This window comes from Adiantum capillus-veneris, chromosome 10 (assembly GCF_014529385.1).
Source record: "Adiantum capillus-veneris isolate H3 chromosome 10, ASM1452938v2, whole genome shotgun sequence".
NCBI lineage: Eukaryota > Viridiplantae > Streptophyta > Polypodiopsida > Polypodiales > Pteridaceae > Adiantum > Adiantum capillus-veneris.
In genome coordinates this window covers 1,589,143-1,608,639 of record NC_140940.1, presented here as the reverse complement: position 1 = coordinate 1,608,639, position 19,497 = coordinate 1,589,143, and the positions used below count along the sequence as shown (strand labels likewise).

At 44.1% G+C, this 19,497-nt stretch overlaps 1 pseudogene; it reads left to right on the top strand.

Moving 5' to 3' along the window:
* The first annotated feature begins 4,463 nt into the window (after window positions 1-4,463).
* Window positions 4,464-5,075, top strand: LOC147448364 (uncharacterized; annotated as a pseudogene).
* Window positions 5,076-19,497: the final 14,422 nt, after the last annotated feature.

The following is a 19,497-nucleotide window of genomic DNA, read 5'->3' as shown; positions in this document are numbered from 1 at the left end:
AGAGGGAGCTCTTGCACTTTTCACAATGCATAATAAGAGTGTCTGTGAGTGTGTGTGGGAGAGTATAACCCCTAAGCAATCCCCTAGCTTGCTTTGGTTGACCCCCCCTTGTAGCTCATGCTTGAAGCTCATTGGACCCCTCTAGGCCTAGCCAATCACAAGCAGGAGGCATAACAAGCAACAAGGGTAGCCCTGGGAAAAGTGTCCCCCTTTCCCCTTTGAGAGAGAGGACTTGATAAATGCAAAGATACTTAATTACATATCCTAAATTATCATTGGACCCATTGGGTGGCCAACCAATAGGCTTCAGGCACACCATGAGGGCAACATGAGGAGGAACTTGACAAGTGTCCCCTTTGCTTTCTTTGTACAAGGCATGCCTTGTGTGTGTGTGTGTGTGTGTGTGTGTGTGTGTGTGATCTCATCCCCCCTCATGTAGGGCTCGCCCCCTCCTTGTAGGTATTGAATCTTGACTTTTGACACCTCAAGCCTAGGCCCGGTTCACAACACAAGCTTGGCCCTTAAGCACTTCAAGCTTGGGCTGGGTTCTCACCGCAAGTACAACCCTAGCATCTCAAGCATGACAAGCACCTCAAGCATCTCAATCACCTCAATCATCAAGCACCTCAAGCACCTTAAGCTTGGGCCGGGTTCCCACCTCAAGCTCAGCCCTAGCTTACCTAAGGTCAAAGGACTTTTACACACATTATTGGAGCTCTTTAATGAAGCTAACCCTAAGGTCTTATGCTCCATTGGTTAGCCTTGCTCTTTGATAGACCATCTCTCATTTGTGCCCCTTTACCATTGGCCCCATGTTGAGATAGAGCTATAAGCACATGTCTATATCTTAACCCTTGTTCCCGTTTATTCTCTCACATTGAATGATCAATTTAATATGAGAAAAACCATTTGGGTTGGTTAGATATTAGATTTTATGATAGATGACTACCCTAGATCAGGAGTAATGCATTCATGCATGACTAGTTCTTGTGATAATGTACAATGAGTGTTCAGATACCTACCACAAATAGCTTGGTAGCTGTCATGGCACATGGCATTGATGTGAATGCCACAGATATGCTGGCAAAGATACGTGTTTGTCATCAGCCTTTGGGGCTCTCATGTGTGACCTCTTAGTATTGAGACCCAACATAGCAACCATACTGGGAGCATAATTTGCAGTTGGGGTTGTCAATCGAGCAATGACTAACTCTAGCATGGTGCATTGTAGATCACTAAAGGATATTTGTAGGATATGCATGATGATTCTAGCAGGGATATATGCTTCTGCATACTGCTACAACCTATATTGTGGCATGCATCGACTTTAAGAGAGCTAGTTGGCATAGGTGGAGACGAGATTCCTCTCTTTATCTCTTGTGGGTATAAGCATGTTAACTTGTCATGCTTTTTGGTGTCCCAGATAATGCTAGTAAGAGGTGCTTGTTAGCATCTATTCAAAACCAAAGAGCAAGTGAAAGCACTTGTTCAAAAGAAGAGGAGAAGGTGGGAAGTCGAAAAACAACTTCTTTTAGCACAAGAGAAAGCACATGCATGTGGCAAGTTTTGGCAAAATCTAAAAGGCAAGCGCGTTGAGAGCTTTGGTGACTTGACTCTTGAGGATATGTATATGCATTGTAAGAACCTCTATGAGCAACCCAATGTTGATAAGATGGAGGGTTGTAGCTCCCTTCCATTTATGTCTCCCTTCTTTACCATTGAAGATGTATGCCGCGCGCTTGAGAAACTTGCTACTCGCAAGGCAGGTGACCTTCAAGGTGTCAAGGCTGAAATGATTAAATGGACAAGCAAGAAAACACGATATTGGATATGCGATATGTTTAACCTTGCACTTCAGTATGGCATGCCTCATGATTGGAGTGCAAATTGGATCAAACCTTTGCACAAAGGAGGAGATGTAAACAATGTGAACAACTATCGCACTATAATGGTTGGTTCTTTGATGGCAAAGTTATTTGGATGTATCATGGAGATGAAGATAAGTGAATGGGCTGAAAAGAATGGCAAACGTGCGCTTGGCCAAGCAGGTTTTCGAAAGCATCATAGCACTATTGATCACCTTGTCACTCTTCGAGTTCTTATGGAAGCGTCTCGATTGAAAGGAAAAAAGTTGTATTGTTGCTTTGTGGATTTCAAGAAAGCTTTTGACATGGTACCGCGAGGAAATCTTTGGAGACGTATGCAAAGCCTTCAAGTGCCGAGAGAATTTATGCATGCAGTCTTTCGCATCTACCAAAAAGTGATATGTCGATTACGTATGGGAGATGGAATTTCAGAATTTTTTGCAAGCACTATTGGTGTCAAACAAGGATGCCCACTTTCCCCAACCCTCTTTGGGCTACTCATTGATGAATTGGAATACATGGTTCTTGATTTTATGCAGCAAGAAGGCATAGAAGAGGTTAAGATTGGAAATGCGGTGATCATGCTTTTGCTTTATGCCGATGATGTAGTGCTCTTGGCACATACCTTAGAAGATGCACAAAAGCTTATGAGTGTCTTGGAACGCTTTTGCCTACATAGCGGGCTGATCGTGAATGGATCCAAAACCAAGGTTATGCTTGTAAAGACCCTCAATGACGAAAATCCATGCATTGTATACAACAATGAGAAACTTGAAGTGGTAGATCACTTCAAGTACCTTGGCCTTGAGGTTCCATCCAATCATAAATGGAAGGATTGTGCAATGCGTCGCTTGGAAGCCGGAAAGAGGGCTTATTATGCATTTGAGAACATGTGCAATGCAGGAGAGATCAAGTGTTGGGCTCTCAAAAAGTACCTCTTTGACACATTGGTGACACCGGTGCTTCTTTATGGAGTGGAGGTGTGGGGTGGAAGCATCGGGAAGTCTACTTGGAAAGAGTTTGAGAATGTCCAAAAGCGTTTTCTCACCAACTTTCTCCAAGTCAAGACACAAACACCCTACATGCTCTTACTTCTTGAGTCCGGATCGCTTCCCATTGAGGTCTTGGGCATGGAAAGGGTTGTGGAGTACATGCGTAAGACACAACGTAGCCCTTTGCATCGACTTCCTAGAATCGCATATGAAGCAAGTCAAAAGGTTCAAAAGACATGCAAGAGCAAAATACTAAGTTCGGGGTGGATGCTTGATATCAAGAAATGGTTTGGAAGATGGGATGCATGTCACTTGGTCAAGGATGCGTCGATCGACTCCCAAGTTAATGAGGCCTTCTTACAACGCCAATGTATCATGGCTTGGGAGAAATCCGGAGGTTCTCGCTTCAGCCATTACACCACACACGTTGCCCCAAACTACAAATCTCTCTTCTTCTCGGAACGAGGTAACCGAACCCATTCCTACATCCTTGAGCCCATCCCGTTGAGTGCGATCCGCACCATTGCCTCCATTCGTCTTAGCTCCCATTCTCTACGCTGCGAGACAGGACGTTGGGGCACTGGCGAGGAGTGTCATCGACTTTGCACCTTATGCCCTCGTCAAGTGCGAGAGAGTGAGTACCACACACTACTTGAGTGCTCAGCTTTTGACCACATTAGGTCCTCTTTTCCCCATATATTCAGCCATGAGCTCTCCCTACATACCTTCCTCTCCCAACCACGATGTGGACTCTCTATTGCGACGCTCATTTCAGCCATTTTTGAGCATCGAGAGTCACTTATGAACTCCACTCACACCACGTGACATGTTCATTTGGTCCCATAGGTCATATTTGACCTCCCAGGACGATAATAGAACTATCTATCTATCTATCTCTCTCTCTCTCTCTCTCTCTCTCTCTCTCTCTCTCTCTCTCTCTCTCTCTCTCTCTCTCTCTCTCTCTCTCTCTCTCTCTCTCTCTCTCTCTCTCTCTCTCTCTCTCTCTCTCAGCGAAGCCCTAAGACCCGCACAACCTGTGTCCCTCCCAGGATCAAGGGCGGCCTGTGGAGGGGCGTTAAGCCTCCAAGCTCGCCTGCAACAGAATCAAAGCCTTCTCAGAGTCTCAGAACTGTAGTGCCCTCGCTCTTTTGACCTAGAGCAGCTACGACCTGCTCGGAGCTCAGAGTTTCAATCTGCTCTCCTGCTCTCCCAACCTGCAGCTCCCCGACCTGGAGCTCTCCTTCCCTCCCAACCTGCTTCGACCTGCGGGTCTCTCTCTCTCTCTCTCTCTCTCTCTCTCTCTCTCTCTCTCTCTCTCTCTCTCTCTCTCTCTCTCTCTCTCTCTCTCTCTCCTGCCCTCTCTCTCTCTCTCTCTCTTGCCCTCCCAACCTGCTTCGACCTGCGAGCCTAAACTAAGCAGGGACTGCCACAAAACTTCAGTTTGGTGGGTGCACTCAATAACAAGAAGATTAGCATTGGAAGAATGACGACCAAAACCAACACTCCGAAGAGCTTTGCGAAAACACAACCAAGCTTTGCTGCTGTCCTAGCAGCGCCAAGCAAATTTGACCGAATCGAACGCCTTCAAGCAGATCTCGATCGCGTCATGGAAGAAAATAGCGACCTCAAAGCTCGCCTTTGCAAGCTTGAGGCGCGATTTGATTCCATGGTCGATCTCGCCACTAATAAAGTGAAAGAAGTCGAAGCCAAGGCCATCGAAACCCACTCGGCAACCCTTGCGAAGGTGAAGACATGTGTGACAGTAGAGCTTCGAGAACAATGACTCCAAGCAGAAAATACCCTCAAGATCCGCATCGGTGGGCTACCTCAAGCATGGGAAACAACCGAGCTCGACTTCTCGGAACTTATCAACTTACTCAACGAAACTCTCAAGCCGATCAAGGTCGACCACAATGCAATAAGTCGTATCACTTGGAGAGGCCCTGACCTACCTATACCAAGTGGACATGCCATCCTTGAATTCGAAAGTAGGGAATGTCGGCTCAAGCTTCTCCAACAATCACGTCTTCTCAAGGACACCAAGTTTTGGATCACAGAAGAACTCACCCCGCTACAACTCAAACGCAAAAGTGAAGAGCTCAAGAAGGTACATGAAGCCCGCAAACAAGGCAAATGGGCAGTCTACCGAGGTGGTAAAGCCATCATCCAGGAGTTTCGAAAACCCAAATCAGCTCTCCCCACAGCTGATCCCTCTTAGGTTTTTGTCCTTTTCATTTTTCATCTTTCCAATGGACCCTCAGTCCTTAACTGATATGTATTCAGTGTGATCTACTACAAACGTCACCGTTGTAATGTTTGTTTTTGGTCCCATGGGTCATATCTGACCTCCGTGGACGATAATTGAATCTATCTATCTATCTCTCTCTCTCTCTCTCTCTCTCTCTCTCTCTCTCTCTCTCTCTCTCTCTCTCTCTCTCTCTCTCTCTCTCTCTCTCTCTCTCTCTCGCTCTCTCTCTCTCTCTCTCTCTCTCTCTCTCTCTCTCTCTCTCTGCGGCGTAGACTCCCTCTCTGTCTCACTCTCAGACCAGTTTACAGTTTTCCCTGTTCCTACTCCCTCCCTCCCTCCCTCTCTCTCTCTCTCTCTCTCTCTCTCTCTCTCTCAAGAAGAGTGGATGACTCATACATGTATCATCGAAGTTCTAATGATGCAAAAGAAGTGGATCACTATGGAAAGTCACTTCTACATATGTGCAATAGTACCGGAATGCTCATTGCAAATGGTGTATCTCTATGGCAAGGCACCAATGACTTTACATGTAGAAAGCACAATGGTGCTAGCGTGATTGACTATATGTTGTTCTCAGAAGCCACTCTAGAATGCATACAAAGCTTTACACTTGGTGAATGGAATCCGGAATCGGATCATAGGATGTTATGTATTGACCTCAAGTGTGGTAAACGGCCCGAGCATGTAGCCTCCAATCATGATGTGAATCATTTGTACCTACGTCTAGACTTCAAACGAGCACTTATATATGCTGATATGGTGGACCAAATGTTAAGCATGATAGAGCATCAAGGGAGCCCAACATTAGAATGCAAGTGGAAAGTTTTCAAAGAAGTAATTTTCTCTTGTGCGAAGGAATGCTTTTCGGTGAAACACATGTCTTGCAAAAGGTCTAAGAAGGGTAGCACCAAGAAGAAATGGTTTGACATGGAATGTAGTCAAGCCCGAAAACACTTGCTAAGATTGGATGCAATCAAAGACAAGGAAGTTTACTTGGAATGTTCACACACATACAAAGCACTTGTTCAAAAGAAGAGGAGAAGGTGGGAAGTCGAAAAACAACTTCTTTTAGCACAAGAGAAAGCACATGCATGTGGCAAGTTTTGGCAAAATCTAAAAGGCAAGCGTGTTGAGAGCTTTGGTGACTTGACTCTTGAGGATATGTATATGCATTGTAAGAACCTCTATGAGCAACCCAATGTTGATAAGATGGAGGGTTGTAGCTCCCTTCCATTTATGTCTCCCTTCTTTACCATTGAAGATGTATGCCGCGCGCTTGAGAAACTTGCTACTCGCAAGGCAGGTGACCTTCAAGGTGTCAAGGCTGAAATGATTAAATGGACAAGCAAGAAAACACGATATTGGATATGCGATATGTTTAACCTTGCACTTCAGTATGGCATGCCTCATGATTGGAGTGCAAATTGGATCAAACCTTTGCACAAAGGAGGAGATGTAAACAATGTGAACAACTATCGCACTATAATGGTTGGTTCTTTGATGGCAAAGTTATTTGGATGTATCATGGAGATGAAGATAAGTGAATGGGCTGAAAAGAATGGCAAACGTGCGCTTGGCCAAGCAGGTTTTCGAAAGCATCATAGCACTATTGATCACCTTGTCACTCTTCGAGTTCTTATGGAAGCGTCTCGATTGAAAGGAAAAAAGTTGTATTGTTGCTTTGTGGATTTCAAGAAAGCTTTTGACATGGTACCGCGAGGAAATCTTTGGAGACGTATGCAAAGCCTTCAAGTGCCGAGAGAATTTATGCATGCAGTCTTTCGCATCTACCAAAAAGTGATATGTCGATTACGTATGGGAGATGGAATTTCAGAATTTTTTGCAAGCACTATTGGTGTCAAACAAGGATGCCCACTTTCCCCAACCCTCTTTGGGCTACTCATTGATGAATTGGAATACATGGTTCTTAATTTTATGCAGCAAGAAGGCATAGAAGAGGTTAAGATTGGAAATGCGGTGATCATGCTTTTGCTTTATGCCGATGATGTAGTGCTCTTGGCACATACCTTAGAAGATGCACAAAAGCTTATGAGTGTCTTGGAACGCTTTTGCCTACATAGCGGGCTGATCGTGAATGGATCCAAAACCAAGGTTATGCTTGTAAAGACCCTCAATGACGAAAATCCATGCATTGTATACAACAATGAGAAACTTGAAGTGGTAGATCACTTCAAGTACCTTGGCCTTGAGGTTCCATCCAATCATAAATGGAAGGATTGTGCAATGCGTCGCTTGGAAGCCGGAAAGAGGGCTTATTATGCATTTGAGAACATGTGCAATGCAGGAGAGATCAAGTGTTGGGCTCTCAAAAAGTACCTCTTTGACACATTGGTGACACCGGTGCTTCTTTATGGAGTGGAGGTGTGGGGTGGAAGCATCGGGAAGTCTACTTGGAAAGAGTTTGAGAATGTCCAAAAGCGTTTTCTCACCAACTTTCTCCAAGTCAAGACACAAACACCCTACATGCTCTTACTTCTTGAGTCCGGATCGCTTCCCATTGAGGTCTTGGGCATGGAAAGGGTTGTGGAGTACATGCGTAAGACACAATGTAGCCCTTTGCATCGACTTCCTAGAATCGCATATGAAGCAAGTCAAAAGGTTCAAAAGACATGCAAGAGCAAAATACTAAGTTCGGGGTGGATGCTTGATATCAAGAAATGGTTTGGAAGATGGGATGCATGTCACTTGGTCAAGGATGCGTCGATCGACTCCCAAGTTAATGAGGCCTTCTTACAACGCCAATGTATCATGGCTTGGGAGAAATCTGGAGGTTCTCGCTTCAGCCATTACACCACACACGTTGCCCCAAACTACAAATCTCTCTTCTTCTCGGAACGAGGTAACCGAACCCATTCCTACATCCTTGAGCCCATCCCGTTGAGTGCGATCCGCACCATTGCCTCCATTCGTCTTAGCTCCCATTCTCTACGCTGCGAGACAGGACGTTGGGGCACTGGCGAGGAGTGTCATCGACTTTGCACCTTATGCCCTCATCAAGTGCGAGAGAGTGAGTACCACACACTACTTGAGTGCTCAGCTTTTGACCACATTAGGTCCTCTTTTCCCCATATATTCAGCCATGAGCTCTCCCTACATACCTTCCTCTCCCAACCACGATGTGGACTCTCTATTGCGACGCTCATTTCAGCCATTTTTGAGCATCGAGAGTCACTTATGAACTCCACTCACACCACGTGACATGTTCATTTGGTCCCATAGGTCATATTTGACCTTCCAGGACGATAATAGAACTATCTATCTATCTATCTATCTATCTCTCTCTCTCTCTCTCTCTCTCTCTCTCTCTCTCTCTCGCATTGCTTCTTGCCTCGAAGTTGAGTTGTCTCTCTCTCGCATTGCTTCTTGCTTAGCGACTTGCAGATATGGAAAACCAGTAGACAAAATTATTGCCACTAGAAATGGAGGTAGAAGGGAGCCATTACAGAAAATGAATCACAACTACCAGCATCCATCTCTTTCTATTATCAGGAAATATGAGATAGAAAGAAAGTGTAAACAGTGGGAGCACCGACAGATGACAACTAAACGAGGACATCATGCCGTTGACGATGAGGAGAAAAGGAAAATCTCCTTCCAGATTGTGAAAGCTTTCAAGAGCACGACTGAAGGTCTCAACAAAGAAGCAAAGTGTGAAATCCGGAATCTTGTTGCTCAACATCCGCTTGTTCGGGCAATCCGTGATCAGTCTTTAGAGGAGGAGGTTGTTGTGTAGATTATAATTGTCTCCAATGTCCACAACACACTAGCTATCGCCAAGCAGCCAGCTTCTAACGAGGAGCTGTTTTTGAAGAATGCAACATTGCAGATGATGATAGATTCAAAGGAAAACATGCCTATTGCCAAATTCTCCAGGGTCCTAAAAGTTGACCGTTGCAGCTTGTTCAAAGCAAAATCACGGCAGGTGAAGTCTGGTGTCAATGCTCGACTGTTTTCATTGGCTGGATGTCACAAGCAACACCGTCATAGCTTTATCACAAATGAAATTAAGGAATTGGTCTACACATTTTGGACAGAGGAGACTCGTGTTTCACCCAACAAGAGGGATGTTTGTCGAGAGAGAGTGGGAAGGAAAAGCTACATAAAACACCCCGTGCACCTCCTCGATGAGTCTCAAGTGATCAATGACATACTTGCGCCATAACTTATGCATTCTAGCATGCTAGTAATCTACCTAGCATACAGAGCATGCTAGTTATCACAATATGTTATGCTATGTATGCCACCTAGCATGTGTGCTAGTTAGCATAGTGTCACTCCTAGTATACTAGGAGTGACACTATGCTAGTTAGCATAGTGTCACTCCTAGTATGCTGGGTATGTTGTTTAGCATGATAAGTATGCTGCCTAGCACAATATGTAAGCTATTATAATACCCTTTATGCTAGTTAGCATACCTATTATGCTAACTAGCATGCTCAAAATGTTCTTTGACACAATGAGTATGCTAGCTACCTTTGATAGTATGCTAACTAGCATAATGGGTAAGCTGGTTTATGGTATATGCTAGTTAGCATTCCTGTATGGTGGGTATGGTGTTCAGCATAAATCTTCTGCTTGTTAGCATGCCTAGTGATCTTGAGGACTACGCTGGTTAGCACAATATGTTTGCTACTTTAACACCTTTTATGCTAGTGTGCTGGCTATGCTATTCAACATAACAAGTGTGCTGGTTAACACAATATGTATGCTAGTTAGCATACCTTCTATTCTTCTTAGCACACTTTGTGTGGTTAACCATGACTCATATGTTAAACTACACACTGATTTTGCTTGCTAGCACAGCTAGTATGCTAGTTAGCATACTCAACTGTGCTAACTAGCAATATAGCATGTTAGTAAGCATACTCAGCTAGCTAACTAGCATGCTAAGTATGCTAGTTAGCACAGATAAGAATGCTAAGTAGCATAACAGGTAAGTTGGTTTATGCTAGTATGCTAGTTAGCATATTCAACTATGCTAACTAGCATACTCAGAATGCTAACTAGCATGCTCATGAGTATGCTAGTTAGCACAGCTAAGAATGCTAAGTAGCATAACGGGTAAGCTGATTTATGCTAGTTAGCATTCGTAGTGTGCTGGCTATGCTGTTCAACATAATAAGTGTGTTGGTTGACACAATATGTATGCTAGTTAGCATACCTTCTATTCTTCTTAGCACACATTCATGTGGTTAAAAATGACTCATATGCTAAATTACACACTGATTATGCTTGTTAGCACAGCTAGTATGCTAGTTAGCATATTCAGCTATGCTAACGAGCATACTCAGCATGCTAACTAGCATGCTGATGAGTATGCTAGTTAGCATAGCTAGTATGATAACTAGTATGCTGATGAGTATGCTAGTTATCACAGCTAATATGCTAGTTAGCACAGCTAGTATGCTAGTTAGCACAGCTAGTATTCTAACTCAACATGCTAGTTAGCATACTCAGCATGCTAACTAGCATGCTAATGAGTATACTCAACATGCTAACTGGCATGCTGATGAGTATGCCGCGTATGCTAAACTACACACTGATTGTGCTTGTTAGCACAGCCAGTATTATAGTTAGCATACTCAGCATGCTAGTTAGCATACTCAGCATGCTGATGAGTATGCTAGTTGGCACAGCTAGTATGCTAACTAGTATGCTGATGAGTATGCTAGTTAGCACAGCTAGTATGCTAACTCAGCATGCTAGTTAGCATACTCAGCATGCTAACTAGCATGCTGATGAGTATACTCAGCATGATGATGAGTATGCCTCGTATGCTAAACTACACACTGATTGTGCTTGTTAGCACAGCTAGTATGCTAGTTAGCATACTCAGCATGCTAACTAGCATGCTGATGAGTATGCTAACTAATATGCTGATGAGTATGCTAGTTAGCACAGCTAGTATGCTAACTCAGCATGCTAACTAGCATGCTGATGAGTATGCCTCATATGCTACACTACACATTGATTGTGCTTGCTAGCACAGCTAGTATTCTAGTTAGCATACTCAGCTATGCTAGTTAGCATACTCGGCATGCTAGTTAGCATACTCAACATGCTAACTAGCATGCTTAGTATACAATGTTATACCCAGTTACATGCATGTTAGGACCATTCAAATGTGTTGTTTAACACACCAATTTGTTTCTATGGTGGATGTATTAAGTAGCAGTGCGTATAGTCCTGTTTGGATTATTTCTCCTAGTAAACATACTGACCAAATATGGATATTGCAGGTTGAGCTCTTTCAAAGATTCAAACAAAAACATCCGGATTGCAAGATTGGCATGAGGATGTTTGAGATGTTAAAGCCATTCTTTTGTAGGAGGCTGAAGGATAGGTACACATGCTGTTGCGAATACCATGTGCAGATGACCTTTTTGAAAGACACATTGAACCACATGCGCTCTCGTGCTTTTGGGCTGCATGATACATGTTGCAACTGTGTATGCAATATCTGTGCTACAGGTAAGAACATTAGCAGCGGCTGCCTGGCTTCACATTACACGTTCAAAGGTGTCACACAGATGTGGGAGTCCGTTCTCTGTCCAAAGCCAGCAGATGCAGTTTTCCATAGAAGGGAATGCCTGATGGGAGACTATAAGATATGTGGAGTAAAGAAGTTAGAATTATGTTGCTTAGAAACAGCAAAGCCAGGTAAGAGTATTAATATGAAATTATTTGCGTATGTAGAAGCAAAAGACTGGCATGGAAACAGTAAGAAAAGAAAAGATCTTATGCATAAAGAAATGCAGTGCTGGGAGTTTCTTCGACTGTTGCAGACCAAGTTGAAGCTCTTCATCACTCATAACTATGTGGCACGATGGCAAGGACAACAATTTAAGGATTTTATACTTCGCTTTCCGGATGATGTCATTGTCTTAGTTGTTGACTTTGCTGAAAATTACGCCTTCAAGGAGCAAAATGAGATTCAGCCAATGCATTGGCACTCTAATCAAGTAACTATTTTTGTACACATAACGTACTACCGCAAGGCAGGGGAGGTAGTCAAAACAATCCACTTCTTCATATCAAATGATAGGGTGCATGACAGACTGTTTGTGCAACATTGCTTCATGCTACACCGTGACTGGTTACAACAAGAGGGTGTCACTTGTAAACAACATTGGGTGTGGTCAGATGGTGCGGCCTCGCAATTCAAGGGAGCCAGGCCTTTCTATTTTGTTGCAAGATATGGTGGACTCACAGGGATTGGGATGAGCTGGTTCGTCGTTGGATCAGGGCATGGCAAGGGTGAGTATGATGGTGCAGGAGCATTGTGAAAATAACCTTGACCCATGAAAAACTAAAACCTAATGGAGCTATATTACAGTGTGCAACAGATGTGGTTGCTTATTGCCAGGCCAACCTATCGCAGGGAGCATCTGCATCATATCTTTCAAAAGAAAGGGAATGTGCTCGTGTGTTCTGGGAGGTTAAAGAGGGAGATGTTAACAGGGAAGTTAAGTGGAATTGTGCCACTGTGGCAAAAACTCGCTCTTTGCATGCTATTCGTGGTCACAACCCGCAGGATCCAACTTCCCATGCAACAAGAAAGTTGGCATGCTTCTGTGATGCATGCATGAATGGAAGGTGGAATCGCTGCATCAATAAAGCTCACGTGGAGGCTTGGGGTTATCAAATTCTGCAGCCATTACTTGAGCAAACAGATGAAGTTTCGACAGAGGAAGTCGTTGGCTATGATGACTTCACATACGAAGGTCATCATGATGTGTTGAGTAGCACTCTATGTTCTGGAGACACATTTGCTGTAAATCCAGATGCTTTAACCAATGCCGAAGATGTGGATTTCTATCTGGTCAAGTGTGTTACAGAAAAGGAGAAGGTGGAGAAGGGGTACATTGATGAATGGAGCAATGTAATTGACAGGGGTTCATATGTTGTGCAAGGACTGTATTACAAGCAATTGGATGTATACACCTTCAAGCTAGACCACAAGCAGCCTGTCGTCCACATACTTTCACATCTGGTGCGATGTATCAAAATACCCATGGAGCATGTCCCAAGGAGAAGGAAAGTGTACACAATCACTCCAGAAAGCTATGAAGCAATCTGTAATTGCATGCCCTTCAGTTTTTAAGTTGTATCCACTGGATTTTCTATATACCACTTTGTTGTAAGGGTATGCAGTTTTACTATAAAGTTGGTTTTGTGTCAGCATGCTCAGCGTGCTAACTATCAAACTGTTTACATTAATTGCCAGCATCAAATTATTTACATAGGGTTCAATTTTACAATGACAGTCACTGCCCCCAAAACCCTTAAGGCCTCCTCGGAGGGCGCTTGTAGTGACCGGGCTATCCTTTTCGTTGTTTGTCTTCTTCTTGCTGCCTCTTTTCTTTTCTCTCTGCTTCCTTCTTTCTCTTTGCTTCCTCCTTTCTCGTTGCTTCCTCCTCTGCTTCTAGGTTGGCACTATGCTGCTCCCTTTCTCTTCTTTCCCTCTCCAACTTTTCTTTCTCTCTTTCTGCTTCTAGGTCAGCTTCCCGCTGTTTGCAATGAATTTCTTCCAGTCTTTTAGCCTCTATATCCATCTTTTGAATGTCAAGCAAACGTTTGATGACTGCATCAGAAAACTCATCTGAGCCTGTCTCAAACACATTATCAGCAACATATGCTTCCCGATCATCCGTTTGCAGCCAAAGAAAAAGCCAGGACTTCAAAGTTTCTATAGGGAACTTTTCCCTCTACTCAGCACTTTGGTGCTCTAGACTGGGAGTAACAAGCCAAGTTTGTGGTGGGTTCTGAAACACTTTGTAGAAGCTATTATCGATTATAGTGTGTTATGGGCATTGTACCTCGGAGTGTGTTTCTAGAACAAGGATAAGTCTTTCATAAACACAAGTTTTCTTTGGATCTGCTAGGATTGCTTTGTACAGTGCGCTTGAGCAAAAAACCCAGTAATCTTTGGCACCTGCTCTTTACAAACATTACGGCAAATACTCATGACTTTACTATGGAGGTTTGTGCTCCATATAAACACATTAAAGAATTGCAAGCACCAGTCCAAAAAAAAATGGTTGTCCTTGCGACAGAACACCTGCTTATCAAGAACATCATATTTAAGCATTTCATCTGCATATGATGGGGGCTTTTCACCAAAGCGAGGCTCTACCACTGCCACCAAAAGACCGTCAGGTCCATCACCAGAGCCCTTTTTTCATCACATAAATGCTTAGGCACCCATATTGGGTCTGGTAGAGGATATCATTCAGCAAAAATAACCGGCCTACTTGGATGCACAGAATTTAGGTGCTAAATAATACTACGGGCAAGCTGTGAATATCGTTCAAGGCGTTTTTCAATCTCAATTTTCTGTCTCCTTAACTGCTTGGCTTTGTGGACTTGCCATCTCCGTAATTTCTGCCATTGCATGGCTACAGTTGCATCAGGCATGACGATTAATGCCTGTTTCTCTTCCTCTGCAGGGAAACCGCGATACGAAATGAATAAGTTTAAAAAAAAAAAAACCGCAAAAATTATAGTGAACTATTACAATGAACTGCTGCTCAGATTTATATTGCACAAAAATACATTTTCATTGGAAAACAAAATGCATGTCAGTTACAATACGCATTTGGGTTTCAAAATGGTCTAGCATATAAAGTGAAGGGCACAACCGGGTAGGGAGCAATAAGTCTTAACACAATTTTTTGCAAGCTCTTGAGCGGGTGGCTTTCTTTTGACCTTTGGAGCTTTCAGCCTTGTCCAAACCACAGGCTGTGCTTGCAATGTCTTCGGCTACCTCTTCAAGGCCAACTTTTCTTTTCAGCTGAGCTTTACGCAAAAAACCCTCGAGAGGTGTTAACCCTCACGGCTCACGGACACCCTATCACCTACGACGGACGTTCTAACTTACGGCGGCCGTTGTATTATTTACTTGTAGAGTCAGGTACCGGGCTTATCGGTCCAATAGGAAAAGGGTAAGAGTGATCGCCGATGAGAGGCGCACTCTAACTAGAACATTCAAGGGATTAGTTGGCTAAGCATGGGCGCCCAAGTGTGAATGGGGCGAGCTCATATAAAAGTCAACTAAACCTAAAATTCACTCATTGTCTCATTTGTGCAATAGCAGAGTGCTCTTGCTCCATCTCCATCTCCATCTTCTTCTTCTTCACCTCCTTGTGTGTGTGTGTATGTGAGAGAGAGAGAGAGAGAGAGAGAGAGAGAGAGAGAGAGAGAGAGAGAGTGTGCGATCGAGCATTGCGACGAAGGCACGGCGGTGGTGAAGCGGTTGAGCGCGGCGAAGCGGCGTCTCCTTCTTCTTCGCGGCGAGGAATCCTCCACGAAGCAAGCGTAGAGCGGTGAGTGACACACCATCGCTTTCTTTGAGCTTACTAGTTTAGGCTTGTTGTGTGCTTGGAGCCATTTGTGGCTCGCACACGGTGTATCGGCAAGTCCCTTGCTTCGATAGTGCGGCAAGAAGCGCACATTTTTGGCGCCGCTGCCGGGGAAATGCCCTACACTAAGCTCGGTTAAGCACTTTACGCTTCCTTGTGATGCAATTTCTATCATAGGAAAGGTAGGGAAGGAGTGTGTGTGGTTGTGTGGAGAAGGATTTGTGAAGAAGGAAGGTGTGTGGTTGTGTAGAGAAGATTTTGTTACACTGTACTGTCTTTTTTTGTTTTCTGTTAAAGAAAGAGTTACATTTTTTTTGCAATGTACTACTAGAATTAAGGTATTAGCTATGGAATGTTAGTTCTGTAAGGTTCAATGTTAGTTCTGTAAGGTTAGTTTTGTAGATCTGTTAGCTACTGTAGTACTGTGTAAACAGTGTTAGAGTGTGTGTGGCAGTATCTCCATTAGCTGTAAGTAGATAAGTTAGGTGTAGGTTAAGTATGTGTGTGCGCGCGCGCGGCGCGGCCGCGGCAACTTTAATTTTTTTTTTAAAAAAAATTAAAATTAAAAAAAAAATTTATTTTCAGGCTGGGGATCATTCCCCAAGCTCAAGCCCAAACCCAGACCTTAGTCCTCAGTTTTAAAAAATAGTTTATACACCTTTTTATATTTAAAAACTATTTTTAAGATTTTGAGGACTATAAAGACTATTTTTAGGATTTCGAGGGCTTCACGTAGCCGAATAGGGAGTTGTAAAGCACGGCACGTTCCTTTAGCTAAAACGCCCGTCTTGAGCTATTACATGCCATCTTTTGTGGCTTGGTTACAAAAAATAACCAAGAATAACGAAAAACATGGGTTATAAACGCCAAAAAGAAAAAAAACTAAGTGAGCGGCCTTCACAGGCACTCACCAACGCGTTTAGAGTGTGGAGGTCACATGCACCTACGCTCTGGACGAGTGTTAGAGCACGAGCATATTGATAGTCCCTCCATTTACGCGGGCACCCATTATCCTTCCACGCTAGGGTCTACGCCCTCGGCGGGGACCCAAGGTAGTGCAACCCAAGACCCAAATATAGCGGCTAGCGACTCTTCCTCTGACTACGATATTATGGAAGAACATCTTACACAAAGCCCCGGGGGAACAAATGAAACCGTGCCTAGCTGGGCCCAACAACCTGGAACTAGTGTTTTTAGCCGTTTGATGGAAACTTTTAGTAGAGCTACGCGCTTTGAACCTACGGCTAGTGAAGTAAACGAAGGGGGTGGGGAAGTAGAATCACCATTCACATCTCCTGTAGACCCCACACTCCCTCAGAGTGTCCACGTGGACATTCTACCTACCTCATTTAATGAGGGCCCTACCGAGCTACCACCTTCCAAAGTCGCCTCTAAGGTAGCGGTGACTAAAAGTCAAAACACGGGAAGCAACATTGCATCCACCTCACGGAAACCCTCTACTACACCAAGTTTGGACGGGATATTTCTCAGTGAAAATTGGGAATATGACCTACACACGGAGACTTTGACCGACCTATACATGGGCTACACATACCATGTGGGTTGGTTAGAAGTTGTACAATCCACATCTAGTGCCACTAGTCTAGAGGAACAACAACACATGATCTGCAATGTCATCCATAGGATTATCCAGTCCGAGAGGCAAAATCGAGGAATAAACATACCTTCGACGGGTCCTATGCGATTTTTAGACACGGGAAAAGGGAAACAACCCACTCTATCACAAATGGAGACTCCCCCAGTGAGTCCCATCGATCCCCCATATGTTGTTTCGCCAGGGGTCTCAATGCAATCTGAGCCCACAAGTGATAGCTTTACTTTTCCAAGTCTAGCTCATCTTTCCCTTGATGACACCACGGCTACCATGCCTACCCCAATGATGGGCATGCCAAGAAACACACCATGGACCTCATTTGTTAGTAAAGCACCGCTACATGGTAGCTCAATGCCTGCAATAGTACCTACAAGTGCGTACCAATCGAATGCACCTATGGGTCATCACACTCATGTAGTCCCTACCCCTCCCATTGTTTTAACTACCTATGCTCCACAACCACAACGCCCAAGTTCTTATTTCCATGGGACTATACCGGCTACCATTAGCATGTCACATCCGACGTCTACTATGCCTAGGGCCACCCATATGAACTATGGACCACCACATGGCACAACATCGTACCCAACGTGGAACCCAAGGGCTTCCTATGCGCCAAGCCCAATGCCAATACCTACTCCACATGTAGTCTCTGGAGCGCCTGCACCCACGGTGCCTGCTCACTTAGGTGACTTGGCAACATTTGCTCAAGCTATTGGTCGATCTATTGCTGAGAATATGCGTAACACGCCTGATAGAGAGTCTAGAAGTAAGGCAGTACAAATAGCCAAGCTCACACAAAAATTTAGTGGAGACGGGGATGTGAGAAAGAATATCGAAGTGTTTGAACAAATATGCGATTCTCTAGGAGAACACAATGACCTACATAAGAGCCTAACCTTAAGTGGAAAGGCTGGGGATTGGTATAGAACCCTAAGGGTGGAAGAAAAAACGATTTACCCTACTCTTAGGAGACTGTTCTTAAAGGAATACATACGAGAGGGAGTGCTTTGGGGTGTAGCCTTTCAGCTCCAGAAAGCCCAACGAGAGGAAGGAGAGTCGGTGAGAGACTTTATAAGTCGCTTGAAGCATTTGAATTCTCGTTGTAATTCCAATGAGCATTTCAACAATAACCAATTGCTTGATAGATTCATTAGGGGATTACGACATGAGGATATCTACAATGGCCTAGTCATTAGAGGTATCACCACTTGGGAAGCAGTCACCACCAATGCGATCCAATTGGAGGATAATCTAATGATTCAAGGAGAAAGAGTGTCTGTTGAGACTAAATCTATTAGCTCGCAAGAATCAGGGCATCAACCAATGACCCTAAAGCCTATTGCTAAGGAGCCAAAGATATCTGAGATGACTTTAGCAGATCTCACCAAGGCTATTCAAGAGAGTCTTAGAGACAACCGTGCTCCGCAAAACAATCATATGTATCCAAGAAGGGAGAAGCAATGGTGCTCAGTATGCTATGGACCGCATAGTACCAGTGAATGCCCTACTTTTAGAGTAAAATTCAATGGGAACTGCAATGCCTATGGGAGGTATGGTCATCAAGCTAAGGATTGCATAGTATTTAAGCGCGCGATGGCCAATAGACCAACCTTAGCATGGACAGACACACCTCGAGTGCCTGCATTGATGCCGGCCCCACCTCTTGAACAAACATCACAACATATGGTCCCTAGGGCCCAAAATGTTGTTCAAACAACACCCTTACCACCTCCAGTACTAGGACCGCAACCACCACATCCGAGAATCACTTCTGTGAATCAAGTGGGTTGTGAGTCATCTATTTCTTATTTGGAAGGCTGTGAGGAAAATATAGATCCTAATATCGCCTATGGGATGGATGTTCTTGAAGAAATTCCACAATACTACATGGAGGACTATTGGGGACAAGTCAAACCTGTATATCAAGTAGCTGCTCTTGCGGCAAGAGGCCAAAATATCAACTACACTGCTAAGAGACCACCTCTTCAATGCTATGAGTGTGGAGGTCCACATCGTGTAGCCGAGTGTCCTATTAGGCTACAAAAGAACGCCACACTAATGCAAACCAATCAAGCGAGCACATCTACAATGCCGATACTCATGTGTAATCGATGTGGCATAGATCATTTGATTGCCCAATGTCCAGATAATCCAAATGCACCGAAGATCACGCCATTAAACTTGATCGAAGTTACTGAGGAGCCATCACCAAGTACACCCGTGGTACCAGTAAACGCACTCATGCGATCGATGCTCCAAAAACAAAATTATATTCTTGAGGAAAGAGACACGGCATCAATTGCCCAATCTCAAAAAAAGAAGAAAACACGAAGAAAGAGATCACAAAAAGCAGCGAAGTCAGACCCCAGTTCAAAGACCAACATAGGGACTG